Raw genomic sequence first — 17,432 nt, forward strand, 5'->3', positions numbered from 1 at the left:
TGGAACAAAGCTGTTGGGGAGGTCAGATCCCTGTGCATTTCTTTCTGGTAACTTGGGCCAGTGCCTTGGTGGGCTTTGAAGATGTAGCTCAGGCAATGCATTCCAGTCATCTGCTTTCTGAACTTATATCTATTGAAGATGAATCAGAAGTTGACATTTCTCAAGGAAGATGTTTTGCAAGATCTGCCATGGTGCCTGATAAGAGCAAAGAAAAGGAAACAGATTTTTTTTAACCAAGAGATAAAAATCAAAGAAATGTCAGATGCGAAAATGTCTCTCTAGTTCCAGCACAGTCAACCTGTGGAACTCCTTGCCAGAGGATGTTGTGAAGCCCAAGACTATAGCACGGTTCAAAAAAGAACTAGATAAATTCATGGAGGATAGGTCCATCAATGGCTTTTAGCCAGGATGGGCAGGAATAGTGTCCTTAGCCTCTGTTTGCCAGGAGCTGGGAATGGGCAACAGGGGATGGATCACTTGATGATTCCCTGTTCTGTTCATTCCCTCCCTCTGAAGCACCTGGCATTTGCCACTGTCGGAAGACAGGATACTGGGCTAGATGGACCTTTGGTCTGTCCCAGTATGGCTGTTCTTGTGTTCAGCTCCTCTGCAGTGGATGGAGAATTTTCTGGATCTGGAAAAGACGAGGACTCAGAAAATCAAGACTTTTTTTTCTTCCTGACAAATTTGATACTGTGTAGAGGAAAAAATTGGCAGCTAGCCGTCATCAAAGGCCAAAATCAAAACAGCCTTACCTTTTCACTAGCCCTCCAAGGGGGTGATTGGAGGGGAATGAGAACCTAGCTAAAGGCAAATGTTTAAGCAAACAGGCTTTAAAATTCTATAAGATCCAGGAGCTTTAAAAGCTCAGCTCATCTTGCAAAAGGTGGATGCAGCTGTTGCATCTCTGGCACAGGATAGGGTAATTCCCTCAAACTCTTCAGATAGCAAACTGGACAGCATCTTCAGCAACTCAGTGTCACTGGCCACAATATGAACGATTGGAGGTTCAGTGCTAGGTACTAAAAAGAAGATTGATTATTTCACAGGAAAACTCTGGCCCCACAGTCGTACAATAAGTGAGAAGACAACCCTCAAAGGGGTAATGGCAAATATACCATCTTATGCTGCCTAAAGTAGCTTGGGGGGTAGTTTATTGTACTTTCACCATGCCCGATGCTAGTAAACAGCAGATGAGTGAGCACTGGAGAAGACTGCCCGTCATGGTGGCCCTTCATCGTGTGGAAGAACAGCGCACGTAATTGGAGTTGATGTTGAACATTAATTAGGCTGAATATTGCTACAGCTTCGGAAGAACTCTTCTAACAGGCTGTAGTTGAGAGCAGGCCCAACTGCCGTTGCTTGGCAACAGCAAGGCCTGCAGAGTCTGAAGAAAAGGGGGAGCAAGCTGTTTGCGTCCACATTGGGGTGATGTCCTTGCTCAGAAATGAAACAATTGGGTAGGACATTTTCTATTCCAACGGGGGCCTGACAAGTGGTAAAAGTGGTGAAGAATGAATGGATGCTTTTTTCATTAGAAATTGCAGGAAGAGGCAAGAGCTAGAGAGACGCCACACAGCACTGGTTCGATACCGACTCCCAAGGCAGAGTGCCGTCCACTGACTCACCAGCACCATCTCCCCAGTCACTTGGATTTTCCTTGAAAGTCTTCCTTTTTATTGCCATGAATCTTCCTCTAAACGCTTTTCCCTTCGTTTCCTTCGAAATGTTGGTCTTCCTTATTTAATGGAAATAGTCTAATAGCCACCCAGAAATAGCTGCCAAAAGTGATCAAAATGAGCGGCAGTTACCTGTAACACAGATTGTCCTGTTCCTGATGATGTAACCAAATTAAATGGAGCACTGTTAAATTGAAGGATTTTTCTGAGCAATTTAAGCCCAATTATGCATTGCTGCTGTTGCTTTTTTGACTTACTGCTTTGGGCACCGTCTCAAATGTTGCTAAGCTAATGCCCTATGTAGCGGGGCAGTTACCCCACTCCTAGAAGAAAGGCTAGACTGGCTGGGGAAGCAGCCACAGCTGGGGCCACGCCCCAATCAGGCCACACCTCGCCCTGTTATAAGGGCTCAGGGAGGAGCTGGGTCAGTCTCTCTCCAGTTGTGGAGAGAGAAGGACCTAGCTGCTGGGGAGAAAAGGGTTCCTGGAGCAGAGCGGAGCAGGGGTACTGCAGAGGGCAGAACCCCAGGGTAAGGGGTACCGGGGTCCGGGAGGGACACGGGGGGCCTGAGGCAAGCGAGACATTGGCCAGCAGAGGGCGCTCTGAGCTGGAATCGAGCTAATTCACAGGATAACCAGCAGGAGGCACCACACCGGTGGGTCTCACTTTGCTACAACCAGATATGACGTGCTTTGTCCCGGGGTGATTAAAAGCACCTTAGCAGATCGATCTTGTCCCAACGCATTGTTGTGGTGATGCTTCAGCAGAAGCAGCACCAAGCAGCCTCTGCCTGTTTATGGAATTGTTTGAAAGCCAGGGTGGCTTCTACTGGATTTCTCCTTGGGGTGGAGCAGTTGCTGCAGAGTGACTGAGGGGGAATCAGAATTTCGGCCACCACATCAGTTACTTCCGTTCATTTTGTGGCCCCCCAGTCAGACAAAGGTTTCTAACCTTCGGAGGAGTGAAGTTCTGGAACAGCCTTCCAAGGGAAGCAGTGGGGGCAAAAGACATATCTGGCTTCAAGACTAAGCTTGATAAATTTATGGAGGAGATAGCCTAATTCTGGCAATTAATTGATCTTCAACTATTAGCAGTAGATATGCCCAATGGCCTGTGATGGGATGTTAGATGGGGTGGGATCTGAGTTACTACAGAGAATTCTTTCCTGGGTGTCTGGCTGATGAGTCTTGCCTACATGCTCAGGGTTTAGCTGATCACCATATTTGGGGTCAGGAAGGAATTTTCCTCCAGGGCAGATTGGCAGAGGCCAGGGGTTTTTTTTTGCCTTCCTCTGCAGCGTGGGGCATAGGTCACTTGCTGGAGGATTCTCTGCACCTTGAAGTCTTTAAACCACGATTTGAAGATTTCAATAGCTCAGACATAAGTTAGGGGTTTGTTACAGGAGTGGGTGGGTGAGATTCTGTGGCATGTGTTGTGGAGGAGGTCAGACTAGACTATCATAGTGGTCCCTTCTGACCTTAAAATCTATGATTCTATGATTATTATTCCACTCCCTGCCTCTGAATCTGGGTGCAATGGCGAGCCTCTGTGTGTGGATCGTCTCCTGACATTAGAAAGGGGAGGGGAACAGCCACCTCTGAGCTTGTTTTCCTTCCTCTTCCCCTTTCCAAGGCCCCTCTGTGCAGCCAGGCAGAGACTGGAAGGTCCAGGTGTAAGGCGGGGAAGAGACAAATCACTCCTCCAGCCCTTCAGAGAGTCTCTGGCAGAGAGTCAGTACAACCTACGAGTGTATGTATGTTCAGCATAGGTGTGCATCACCCCTCCCTGCAGGGACGTTAGGGGACAATGTGACCAAGGAGTCCTTGGGAGCACAGCTCTGGAGGGAGTCTGGGAGTCAAGGAGGAAGAAGAGGACAGCAACCGACCACCGGACCACTACAGATAGTCCTGGTTTTCCCTGTATCCCTGGGGCTGCACCAGGTGTCGGAGGACTATTAACGATGTGGGAATGGTAGTTGAATACTGCACAGGGATCCGTACAGACATTATCTCCTTCCGGTTTTCCTGCATGGCATTAGGAGGCAGAAATAAATCTAAGCAAACTTTTGATACCCATTGGTGACAGCTGGTTCATGAGGGCTTCTCCAGGGGCAGTGGTTTCCAACAATGTGTGGGTGTCGGGGGGCGGGGGGGGTTGTTTGTTTTTTGTGACAAAGAGATGTTAGCACTCTGCTACTCCATGTCTCTGAGGTTGAGATGCCGTGGATTTGTCTCAGCTGTTTGCAAGAGTCATTTCCAGAGCCTCAATTTACTGCATTATAAACCAACATACTGCTTCCCACAGCACCTCGTCAGGATCTACTGATATGGCTGTGTCCGCAGTGCTGTGGGAATCAGCGCAAAGGATTGTGGGACACATCTGAGGAGTAACAGGTATGAATGTTGAACGCGTAATCATGGTTTGAAAAAGCTGGGAATCTCTGCTTAAAAGTCTTTCCCTAAGGAGGTGTGTTACGGTTCCAAGTTCAACATTTGGTATACTGCCACAGCAGGACAAGCTTAGCTGTTAATAATGCTTCACCCTTAACAAAAGCTTTTTCCAGTAATTTGTCGCCAAAAAAAAAAAGGCACATTTCACACAAACAATGCCGTTCCTGCCCGTGCAAATTCTGCAAGATCTTTGTGATTATGTCGTCACCCATCTGTGTGAGTGTGTGTGTGTGTGTGTTTGGGGGGACCTTGCTTAGAAAAGTCAATATAGAGATTTGAACAGCAGCGACAAAATGATTTTAGGGTGTAAGAGCTCTTCTTTGAGTGGCTTCTGTGTGTATATCCACTTGTGGGATCAAGATGCCTGCACGGTCATCCCGGAATCTTTGGGGAGCAGTGTCCGTGGGACACCCTCATCCCTCCCCATTGTGTGGATTCTGAGGGTCTAAATGGGATTGTGGTCTTTTTTACCTCCCATCAGTTCCTTCTAACGGCCAAAGGTACAGTGAGCTCTGACTGCATGTAATGTCCTCAACACTTTCCTCTTCTGTTCTTCTATTTTTCTGTTCTTTAGAGGCAAATTTTGCTGGTAGTCTTGCAAGTTCTGTGCAGTTAGATCTTGGGAGAAATACTGTTCATTTTGGCAAAGTGGGTTTTTTTTGTTTTTTAGGGGTTTTTTTTAAGAAGCTGTACATCTTGTCAGTGAAGATTGTTCTTTGTCTAACCTATATGATTCATCTCTTAGGTGCAGAGATGCTACCTACAATATATGTGGAAGAGAACAAACAGCACATGCTGCCCAGAATATTACAGGTCTGTTTTTATTTATTTACTTTACATAAATGCAAATGGTGCTATCCCAATGCCATAGATTCAAGTGGTGTGTTACAAAACAAACTGAACCTTCTTCCTTCTCCATTCCCTCTTCACTGTCTTTCGTGTCTTTTCTTCTCCCCTCTCCTTTGCTCCTATTTACTTTCCCTCACCCAATCCCATAATAGTAATTACAAAAGAAAAGAAAGTAACATACCAGCACCCTGAAGACTTTGCCTGTATGTTGTATGACATAGCCTACTCCACCTTTGGACTGTCTTTTGTCTAATTACAGTGTAAGTACTCAAAGCAGTGACTTTTATGTGTTTTGTACAGCATCAAGCGCAAAGGGGCTCCATTCCTGATTGGGGCCTTGGTTTCTATAAAGGTATAAATAATAAAAATGGATTCCTGCCCAAAACTGCATACAATATATACGAAAAAGAGTAAATAACAGATGGAAGAGACGTGATGGGTGAAAGCGAAGACAATGAGCATGGTGACTAGAAAGATCTGAAACACATTGTGTTTCAATGTAGGTTTCTTTTTCACATCTGATTATAAACTATAGGTTGCCTGAAAGAAGAAAGTTTTGAGAAGGTGGTGGTGTGGTGGCGTGGGTCAGCGTAAAAGGGCACAGAGACAGGTGTGGGGAAAGGACACACAGGTTAATACAGACGTCAGTTTGTCTGTTTGCTTTCTTGTTAGTGTTCTGCATTGTTATACTGGAAATCAGGGTTTGATTCTCATTTTGAAGATATTTCTTTGCAGAGCTGCTGTCAAAAAAGAAAGGAGCTTCCTCTTCTCACTCTGACAGGGGCCCTGGTGGTGCCCTAATGTCCCAGACGCGGGGAATGGTTAATCCAGCATAACACCCTGTAAAGTTGATATATGTAGCGAGCATCTACAACACAATTGATTTGTTTTCCTCTCTACTCCATTGTCGCTACTCCCTTTCAGGGTTCTGTTTCTTTCCCTCTGATTCCACAGTTATTTTGGCCGTTCACAGCCAGGCATATATTTTAGGCAACTAATTCATATTTCAAACACTAGAGAATTCAACGTAGAAGATAATTTGCAGGTGATAAAACCAGCTAAAAGCTGTTAATTTCTCGCCCCTCCACATGGAAAAACTGGCGTGTAAGTGGTTGTTCTGATCTCCTGCCCAACTCTGCAGCAAGCAGTAACACTTTTTGTTATTTGAACAATAGCCAGAAACACTCCAAAGGCATTTCATCTCCTGGCTAGTTCTGTCCTGATTCCCTGCTATCCATTTAATTGAAATAGCAAACTACGGTGTCAATTACATTCTCCATGTGGCCCTTGGCTCTTTCCCAACAAGAGGAAGCTTGTTGCATCTCTGAGGCGCCTAGGGCAGGTTCAATTGTTTTACAGCAAATTCAGACTGAGGCAAGATGATCGGAATAACCTGCTGTGTGATCAACAGGTCGGGCTCCTACCTACAATTGACACGCTCAACAGCATTTATGAGACGCTCTCTAGACGCTAAGAAAAGAACAAATTGTCTTGGATTGCCTTGTTAGCAATAATATTTAGCCTACCTATAGTGCTTTGCAGTTTTCCAAGTTTTGTTACACCTGATAAATATTTTAAGTTTCACAGCATGGTCTTGTAGATAGAGCACTGGACAGGGAGCCAGGCTTCTATTCTTGTCTGCTGCTGGTTTGCTGAAGGACTTTGTGCAAGTCTTTTCACATCTGTGTGTTTGTTTCCCCGACTATAAAATAGGGATATTGATACTGATCTTCTTTTGTAAAGCACTTGAATAGATTATAGATAAGTCCTAAGTGTTATTTTTTTCTTGTCTTGCCAGAGACCTATACAATCTATTGCACTCTCTCTATATAATGCAAGTGCTCAATTAGCATTTGGATGGGTGCAGTAAACCTTCTTGCTCTAAATCCTGGGAATAGTGCCTCTGTGTTTCTGCTTATGATTTTGGGACAATTGAAGTAGAAGCAGCTCTCCAAAAAGGTCTACATAAAAGCAAATGCATGATGGGGCATGACATTATGCAGTGTTTGATCTAGGGAGACCTCTGCCTGAGTTGGGTTTATCTAATGAAGATGGCCTCAGATCATCAGCCCCTTAGCACCATCTTGGAACAGTGGACATATAAGGCTGCCTTAAACTCACACCTGAGAATTTCCCTGATGTAGGGGAGCCTCTCTTTGCCTTTCCTATGTAGAAAGAGTTTGCTAGGGGATATACAGGGTTGCATCAGTTTAACCACCATGTGCAACACCTGGTTGGCTTTGAGGCTGCTATAACCTTCAAGTTTTAATTGCAGAATCTTAATGTATGTATTCAAGGCTCCTTGTGACCTTGGCTGCAGTGCTCTCAGACCATGCTTTTTGAAACGGTGAACTTAGAAGAAGAAATGTAGGCCTTTCATAGTGACTTCCCCTAATTTAGAACATTTTTATTTTCAGCTGACCTCATAACCTAGACTGTCCTTACATTTTCTATAAGATTTCAGATTTTTTCTCTAGTTTTTTACTGGAAACTTTCCCCAAAACAGGCTTTGTCATAATGCAAATTAAGAGGGTTTTGTAAAACCCAATCAATCCTCCTAATCATGAGGAGTTGATTAGTTTCCCAAACTCCTTATAGCTTGCATAAATTGTTGAAATTGTTTCCAAGAGTTCAAAAGACAAAGAAAAGCACTGAGGAAAAAATTATAGTCTAAAAGCAAGAGACAGAGTCAAGTTTCTTGCATTCTGTTATTTGGTTTGCAATCACTTGACCTATCTTCTGTTCTTTGGTTTGACTATCACTTAATCTATCTATTCCTTGATTCATCCATCTGAAAAATGTTTTGAGATGTCTGGATAAAACACTGAATACTAAACTGCTGATAGTTAATAGCTATTAATTATGTGTATAGTTAACTACATATTGTGTGTGTGTCAGTGTGTACACACTCACAAAATATAGCATTGCTAATCATATTCCAGACTGGATCTGTTCATAAAGCTGGTCCTTTAACAGACAGACTAGTAGTCAAAATTCAGTTACCCTAGTAATTTAATCAAATACTTTTATTGACAGATTGGTAAAACACAATAGGTATTTACTTCAGATTCTGTAAGTTATCATTTTCCTGATATTTTGTTGAGGATCTGCACCACACTGCTCTTCTGGAATTGAATTTGATGGTATATGATGCCTTTCATGTTTAAGGTATCCCAGAGCAATGAGACACATACTGATGCTGTAACGGCTGTATTGCCAAAAACATGACCTATTGTGCATTTAGTGAAAACTCACTCACAGCCTTGGGTTTTAGGATCAAACTGCTTCATTGAGAGAGGAAGTGTTGGACAGGACACAAGACTTGCTCTCCTTTCAAAATGTACCATGAAAACTTTAAAATCTACCAGAAACTGCAAGGGACCCAGATATAATAACTAAGCCAAAGAATGAATTACCTGACTTCCAGAAATCCCAAATACTCACAAATGCTACTGAAGTCATTGGGAGCTGCAGGTGTTCGGCATTTTTAAAAACCATGCCATGAAATGTCTTCAAAAGCAATGCCCCTAGTATTAAGTCATCTAGTTCAGGCCTTTGGTGCAAGAATGTTCTACTTTAACTAGTCCAGGCTAGTTTTAAATGGCCCAAACAATGTGTCAGTAGTAATTGCAGTAATTGGTTCTTTGTTTCTTTGACTTCCATCTAAGCACTGACAAAACCCAGATTTCTTAGATTGTATAATCTGATAGGCTTGCCTCTCAAGGTCTTCTGGCTCTACTCTGTAACTCTTGTGTCTTAATAACAGTAACTTAAAATTTAGGATTTATAAAGTGGTTTACATCGTTCTTCAAACTTTTTATTCTGCAAAAAGAAGAATGTAATGCAAATACAAAGGCCACCTATAAATATCTTTAAAGAAGTATAAATGATGTAAGGGTCTATTGAATTCCAGAAGCTGATTAGTCAAGAAGCACTGATCTGAAGCTAATTATTCTATAGTTCAGGTTTTTAGCAGTTAAAACAATTGAACGTTTCAATAGATTACAATGGGAAGTGGCTGAGGCCCTTCTCTGGAGATAATCAAGAGCAGATCCAATTAATGAACTAGGGAGAAGCCTGGCAAAATGCAGAAAGTCAAACTGGGTGAATCATGTGGCCTTTCATGGCTGCTCACATTTATAACTTCATGAATTATTTTCATGTTTTGAAAACGAAGTCATAGCTGTGTTTTGCAAACGAGACTGATGAGCTAAATATGCTTCTGTCACTTACCCTTGAGCTGTAACTACGAATACAAACTATTTGCCTCAATCTTGTTTTGAGAATAGGTTGACAGCTCTCATTTTGTATGATGTGTGTGTGTGTGTGTGTGATGGACAGGAGAAAAAACCCACGTTAATAAGAAACCTAGGAGGATGAAAGACAGATACAGAAATGTTGCAAAATTAAAGCAATCCAAAAAAGATTAAAGCCCTTTTTTTTCCTTTGCACTTAAACAATCCTTCTGTCTGTACTTCTGGAGATGCTTACTGTGGGTACAGTACATTCTCTTGAATTTCTAGTCAAGCAACCTGCAAGACCAGAGACCACAATGGGTTTGAGAAAATGAGTTGAATTATAGCCCTGTGTTAATGGATTTGTTTAAAATAAAATTAAGACTTCACTCTGACCTTGAACAAAAGTTTGAGTGGAGGAAGATAGATGCAGGAACAAGCCAACCTGAAGTAGCTTTAAGGATATAAAAGTCAAACACTTTAGCACCCTATGTCTGCTGAATTAGAAGCCCAATGCTAATGGTCTCACTCATAAGATTTGTTTCTGGATAATTGTGCTTCATGGTTATTTCCTAGTTTGATGCTTTTCTAATTAAAATATTTCTCTCTCTTAGCAGTGATATAGTATTTTTTGTTTGTGTCTCTCTCTCAGCAAGGGTAAAAGCCTGACTCCACTCACATTAATGAGTTTTCCCATTGACTTTAATGGGACCAGGATTTCGACCCAAGTCTTGTTTCATTAATTTACACAAGAATTCAGGAGGTTGACAGTGTGATTTTGATCTGATTGTTGTATGCAGCGTTTGGCAGCAAGCCATCAAAATAATACCCTTGTTCAAACTAATTTTTCATCAACTTGCTCTCAAATTAATGTTTTTGCCTTGAAACTGCCAGGCTGTTCTTGACAACTTCCCTGCTGGCAATTGCAAAAGGTTTGAGCTACAGATAGCCAAATATTTTGCTTTTCCCAAAAGAGTGCTCTCTGAGTTTTGTTGCATGACTTAGTTCCTTGAACTGCAGTCTGCTTCTTGGGCTAAAGCCACAGAACTTTCGCTCACTTACTACATGGCAACATTGAATATATTGCATGGCATGGGAATTTTCCCTAAAATATTTCATGAGGTTTTTCTTTTAAAACAAATGTTGTTTGGTTAAACATATTGGCTAGATAAGCATGGAGACATTAATCCACTTCCTTCAGAGCATAACTAAATAGCCTATTTATTAAAGTAGGCCCAGGACATTGGTACAATGCCCCACCAATGATGCACAGGTGCTGAAACTAGGGGTGCATGAGCACCCCCTGGCTTGAAGTGGTTTCCATCATATATATATAATGTACTGTTTGGTTCAATGGCTCTCAACACCCCCACTATACAAATTGTTCCAGCACCATTGCCCTGATGTAAAGGGACTGTTTCCAGGGGGACATTCACTCTGCTTGGTCCCTTATACCTCTACTGTGGCTACCATGAAAGCTGCCAATTGAAGAGCCACTTGACAGCCAGGCTAAGACCTCTAAACTCACTTCATGTAGGCTACCAAAGAGCTATCAGATGATAACTTTCACGCACTATTGATCTGGATCCAAACCCACAGATTTAGAGGCAGAAGGCTTGGCAATCCTATTATCCATCCCACGAGCCATCTTGTCTCTGTGTTGGTTTTATGTGTGCATGATTCTTGGAAATATTTACAAAGCCAACCACTGAGGAATGTTCAATTCCCATAGTGTCTTACATAGACCATTTGGTGAGACGCCTCTGAAATAACATAGCTATAAGTGATTGGGAGGGGGGAGCTTAAGCTACAAATTCTCACAATCTGTACTGTCACATTTCTTCAGGCTCAAGATTAAAATCATTTACTAATCGCCAATGACTTCTGCCACTGACAGTTTGCAGCATTCTTTCCATTTCAGCCAGAAGGGTCTGATCATTCATTGGAAAGGTTCCTCTGTGGTGTCTGGATTTCCTTGAAGTTTTTCCCCAATCCCTATTTGAAACAGAAAATAGGTTTTGATACCAGTATTTCTCAACCTTTTCAGGCTGATGATCCTTTATATGACGTAAAAACTTTTCACAAGCCCTTTATATTTGCAATAAAAGTAAAAAGTGTATCAATGATAACAATGAGTTGATATAACTGGTTTTTTTTTGAGGGGCTGACAGAAAGGACTTTGAAAAGAAAGGGTGTACATGGGGTGGGGGAGCAAATTTTTCTTTACTTTAGATTGTAAGAAAATTTTCAATGCCTCGCAACCCCACTGATTACCTTTTGTAACACACAAACACACATACACACACTGGTTGAGAAATACCGTTTGATATAAGTAGTTCATCTGGACGTGGCAATATTCTGTTATTAATTACATATTCATGGGTCTGAATGTCGGTTCATGTTAGGATTGTTGTTCCCATGCAATATCAGGCTTTCTTTGGATCCAGTTTGTAGTGTAAATATCCTCCACTTGGCTTCCTTCACTGTCATACATGCTACACAGAGTTCTTTCAACCCATCTGACTGTTGCTTTTGTGCAATCTTAAAGGCGTGAAAGATACCAGACTTAATTAGTTTTTTTAGGAAGCCAATTTTACAAACTCAGTAGAGAGGTTAAATGGCTTGCCCTGCAAGACAGTAGCAGAGGTGGGAACAGAACCCAGGAGTCTGGACACCTGTTTCTTGCTCTGCCTGCTAGACACCCATGAACAGGCAGGCACCTCCCTTGTTAAGGCTGAGATTTTCACTGAAGTCAGGACTAAAATTATGGTTTTACGCAGTGAATTAAGATTCCAAATTTCACTCCGTTGTTCTTCAGAACACAATTAACTTACTAGGTTTTTAAAACTGTCTATTGGCTACATTCCAGTCCTTTTATGTTGTTCCAGCAGCCTATGGGGGTGGGGAAAGCAGCTGGATTTCTCACAATGGAGGGGGAAATTCTCAGGGTGGCAGAGGGTTGGAATAATGGCCATACAATGCCCCCGCCTTTGCAATTTCTGGCATATGATGTGCTAAGGGTGTATTGGAGGAGGGAGAGATTGTTGGTAGAGCGCACTATCCACCATGTACATTGGACCAGTAGAGTGTCATTCAAAGCTTATGTAAGTTAGAGTAACCCCAAGGGCTGCGTTGATTTACACTATGGACTGGGTTCCCTGGTTGAGTCCAGGTGCCTTAAAGATAGGAGGTGAAATTCAGAATCTGACCAACATTATTTTGTAATTCAGCTTGTCTAATTTTTTGGCTCAAATTATCTCAATGGAAAAACATTTCAAAATTTTCATATGTACCTTACATTTAAAGGAATTAGATAGTAATCGAGCAAAGTTATTAATCAGATGTAATTGGTTCAGGTCATTCTTAAGTAGTATCATTTGTAAAATCAGAGCTAATCGCCCTTCCCCCTCCACTTAATCTGCATGATGTGGTTCTGTTGGTTGAGAGGAGTTAGGGCTGGTCTACACTGGGAAGTCACATCCGCACAGCTGCATCTCACTGGGTGTGAAAAATCCACACCCCAGAAAGTAGGAGCTATGCCAGCCTAACCCCTGGTATAAACAGCGCACGGTCAATGGAAGAATTTTTCCATCGACCTAGCTACTGCCTCTCAGGGAGGCGCATCGCCTATGCGGACAGGAGGCCCCCTCCTGTCAGCACTGGTAGTGTCCACACTGACGGAGACACTGTAGAGGTTTAAGTGTAGACATACCCTAAGTGAACCGAGGTGACTGCATATGCGGAAAAATTTCTCAGTGGTAGGTTCCTTGATCATTTGAGTTTGAGACACCAGAGCTCATCTTCCTCCCAGGTGCAGAGCTGTCTCAGTGAGAGGGTCTCTGCAGCTGTTGCTGCTGCTGTACTTTCCATGTGACCGTTTTCAGCCCTTCCTACCGAGAAGGCATGTGGTGTCTGTAATCTGCAGCAGTCTGTCTGGGGAACATAACTGGCAGCAGGATTCTCCCGGTGTCATCATGCAGCGATGCAGAGTCTGCCCATGCAGACACCATCAGAATAGTGGCAGAATCCTCGCCGAGGAGACAGCTAACGAATATTTTACATTGTATGTAGAAAAGCCACTCAGTTATGTTGTGACCGATAAATATGGAGAGCGAGGGGAAGCTGTGCGGTCACAGGAGCTCGGTGCTGAAGTCTTGGTGCCCGTCCTGTGCTCTGCAGGGGCAGGAAGGTGGCACTTGCAGGTGATCGACTGTGGAGAGTCCTAGTGGTGGAGGGTCCATGGGGCTGATTGAAGGGGCAGGGCCAAAAAGAATCCTCCGGAGGGGGAGGGAGGTTCAGGGAGTGTGGGGCCATAGTGGATGGGATGCAGGGAAAGACCGGGGGGTCTTTGGGACATAGGGATTAGGACACAGGAATAGTCCCCAGGATTGGGGGTGGCTGGGGAGGAGGCATTGTGGGCTAGAGGAAGAGGCAAGGTGGATGGTGGTGATGAGATATGGAATGAGGCTAGCTGGAGGATGGGAAGCAACGAGGTGGGTGGGAGTGAGACAGCAGCATGGGTCACAGGGATGCCACCACCACCCGAGCTGTGACTCTGAATCTATCTTCATCCTCTTTTTCCCCCCCCCCATTTACTCCACATGTGGAATGTGGACGCTTATTCACACCTGGGAAACTAAGATAAAAGGGTTAATTTCTTCACCTACTTCTGAAACACAGAGCAATTTGTCCCCAGGGCATCTCTGCCTTTGATTGGTGGCTCCGGAGAGCTGAGAAACAGGGCATGGCCCCAGGGTGCCTCTCCCTCTTGGCCTGAGGGCTCAAGGAATTGAAGATTAAGGTGGGGAAAGGGACCAGCCTCCGATGGGATTTTCTTTTTTAGGAAACCCTTGGAAGGAGAGTGGCCCGAAACACTGGGATTGTGGCAGCATGGGAAAGGGGGAGCTTGCTGAGTTTCAGGAGCTCCATGGGGCTTTATTATGATTGGGAGGCTGTAGCTGGAGAGTTGATGCCTGCTCAGCCACAGAGCACAGGCCCCTTTCCCTTTCTCTCTCCTCTGGGTCTGGCTGTGCTGAGACTGCTCTGAAATCCAAGCTGCTAGGAGGGGCTGGGTTAGCTGTTAACACGACTGCTATGTATAATCATTCCCAGAACTCTCATCTGCAAGCTCCAGTGAAGAAGGATGGGCAATGTTGCCTGGGTCACTGGGGTGGACAGATAAATGAAGGAGAAAGGACCTCAAACTCTGCCATGAAGTAACATCTAAACAGTACATTTTATTCTCTGTGACTACCACCTTATAAAAAAATCCCTCACCCACCTGTTGTGGGAGCCATTCTGGTGTGACACTGTTAAGGTGTACGAATGAGCAGGTTCCGTTCAATGGGATGTCTTAGTGAGGCACCTGGCATCACGTCTGAAAATCTTGGCCTCACTCACTGAAATAACAAACCCCTTTAGAACTGGACCCAGCGAGAACCAATGGATATTTGTTGTCAGGGAAAAGGACCAGACAAGACTGTCCATTCTCCACACTGTTATGTGATTGTCTTAGAAACCTTTGTCCAACTAATTCAAGATCTGATATACTCTGTATTATCAGGTTTCAGAGTAACAGCCATGTTAGTCTGTATTCGCAAAAAGAAAAGGAGTACTTGTGGCACCTTAGAGACTAACCAATTTATTAGAGCATAAGCTTTCGTGAGCTACAGCTCACTTCATCAGATTCTGTATTATCAGTGAATGGAAGACAAAACATATCCTATTTTATCTGAGCAATCCTTACTGCATTCTCCACCTATTGCATTAGCAAAAATTTAAAATTCACAAAGTTATCAGGGTACAAAGTTAACATGTGAAAAGCAAAATGCTAAATGTAATGGGGATGATAATGCTAACGAAAGGGAAACATTGAGGATGTGACTTTCCATATTACAGGTCAACAACACCCCATAACAGGGTGTGAAAGGGCCATTCTGCTCTGGCAGAATTTTATACTCATTTTGCACAGATAAAATGACCCACAAGCTTCACTACAATGGAGGATCAGGCCCTGAAGAATATTATCTTGAAGTATATAATATACCCACTCTTGAAGAGGAGCAGGAGGGAAAGAATTTTAACTTAGTCCCTACTTTGATGGTCCATGTTGTTTCCCCTCCAGCTGAGACTGATTTTGCAAAGATTGTGCAAATGTTATATGATGGGGATGTGGCTGCAGGAACAGTGTGGACATTGAAGGGTAAGTAGTGGGAAAAGTGCACAAGAATGTGGCTGGATGGAGGATGGAGAGGGTCAGGCTGAATGGGAGAGGGGGAGTGCATGGTGGGCAACTGATTTAGGCAGAGAGGTGGCCCCTGGGCTAGGATGAGTAAGTCTGTTTTTCCTCCTCCACCAGATGCTTTTTGGGGGGAAAGAAGTGGTTGTTCAGAGCTGGAGAAACAACAAAATGAGGATTGATTTATTCTGCAATACAGGGCAGCTCGTGCCCTGAGCATCTTTCCCCTTGGTTGGGGGCTCAGAGAAGTTCCATGGTCTCCACTGTACTTAGCAAATAACTGGATTTGTTCAGACCTGGCAGTATGGCCAAACCACTGGTTCAGACCTGAAGAAATACAGGAAGATAAATCAATTTGTATTGACTGGCTTTTGAAATACAGGGCAGCTTGACCCCATGGTATCTCTCCCCCCGGCCACCGGCTCTAGAAGCTGAGACGTGGGGCAGCTGATCCCTGCGATGATTCTCCCCTCAACCAGAACCCATGGGAAGCTGAGACACAGAAGCTCAGCTGCACAAGTGTTCCTCTCAGCCAGCGGCTCCAGGGAATTCCTCCAGGGCAGGAATGAAGCACTGTGATGAACAGTCACTTAAAACAAAAAGAAAAGGAGGACTTGTGGCACCTTAGAGACTAACCAATTTATTTGAGCATAAGCTTTTGTGAGCTACAGGTCACTTCATCGGATGCATTCAGTGGAAAATACAGTGGGGAGAATGCATCCGATGAAGTGAGCTGTAGCTCATGAAAGCTTATGCTTATGCTCAGATAAATTTGTTAGTCTCTAAGGTGCCACAAGCACTCCTTTTCTTTTTGTGAATACAGACTAACACGGCTGCTACTCTGAAACTTAAAACAAAAGATCCCTCTTAGACTGAGAATGGCTTAAGCCATCGAATTTGGACAGAGAAATTGTGTAACCTGCTGTTGGAGAATGTTCTGGAGCAGCAGGGTCTCTGCGATCAAAGATGAGGTCCTGACTCTCAGAATGTAGAGTTCTCTGACATTGCAAGAGGTTCCAACACCCCATCACCATTCAGTTTGCAAACCTGAATGGATTAAACCTCAGAGTGCCCCTGCTAAGTGGATAAGGTTTGTGCGGTACAACAGGAAGGCCAACAAGGGGATGAATAGCAGAATTCGGCTGCCAGTGCTCAGTAATTTGGTACAGCTCCTTTGAAATCAATGGAGCTGCAGAACAATTTGCACCTGTAGAGAATATAGCTCAATGTGAATGTTGTCTGTTGGATCCATCACATGTAATCTCTGGTCCATGAAGAGAAGAATCTGGCAAAAATGTCACCTGTACCTCCTGTGTTGGGACAAGACTGGGCCAGAAGTGAGCAGTTAAGAAGGTACTGGCTTCCTCCTGAGGCTAGAAACCCCTTCCACTTCCAATGTTCCAACCTATTCATGGACCTTTGTCCATGCATATATCCATCCACCTGTTTATTCATCCATTTCATGCACAACTGATCAAAGTGGTATCTGAGCTCTTCTAATTCTTTCTGCTGTGCTGGAGAGTTACAACTCAGTACCTTCACCTTATAACCAAAGTCTCCAGGTTCTCTTTATACCTGGGGATCAATTCATCAGCCCCTTGAAGCCTATTTCAGGGTCAGAGAATCTTAAATATCACTGAATAAGAGATGGAATCAAGGCACAAAATTTTGATCTGGATCCAGATTTTCTAACCCTCCAAAATTCAGGGATGGTTCAGATCCGGAGGAGCCATTTATAAAATTTAAAGCTGGGTCTAGGGTGAGATTTAAAACACTCCAAAAGTTCTAGTGCTGTTTGGCTCTGGGTTATTGGATCAGATTCTTCTTTAGAAACACCTGTCAAATGCAGTGAGTTCAGAGTTAGACCCACTCGCTGCATCTCTCCCTCCTTCCTCTGTTATTGACACAAACCCAAATTCTGCCCTTACAGCCTCTGAAACTCACTGTTCTAGTTACATTTATTTACCGTGTTGCTGCCAGA

The 17,432-nt window shown here is 43.6% G+C and overlaps 1 protein-coding gene across 1 annotated transcript in view; it reads left to right on the forward strand.

Moving 5' to 3' along the window:
- The first annotated feature begins 4,893 nt into the window (after positions 1–4,893).
- LOC140903633 (tetraspanin-15-like) overlaps positions 4,894–17,432 on the forward strand; it is a 295,953-nt gene continuing 283,414 nt past the window's right edge. The window contains exon 1 of the mRNA XM_073325200.1: positions 4,894–4,942. The gene's annotated coding sequence lies outside the window, so the exon portion shown is untranslated. The remainder of the gene's footprint in view (positions 4,943–17,432) is intronic.

Source organism: Lepidochelys kempii, chromosome 26 (assembly GCF_965140265.1).
Source record: "Lepidochelys kempii isolate rLepKem1 chromosome 26, rLepKem1.hap2, whole genome shotgun sequence".
NCBI lineage: Eukaryota > Metazoa > Chordata > Testudines > Cheloniidae > Lepidochelys > Lepidochelys kempii.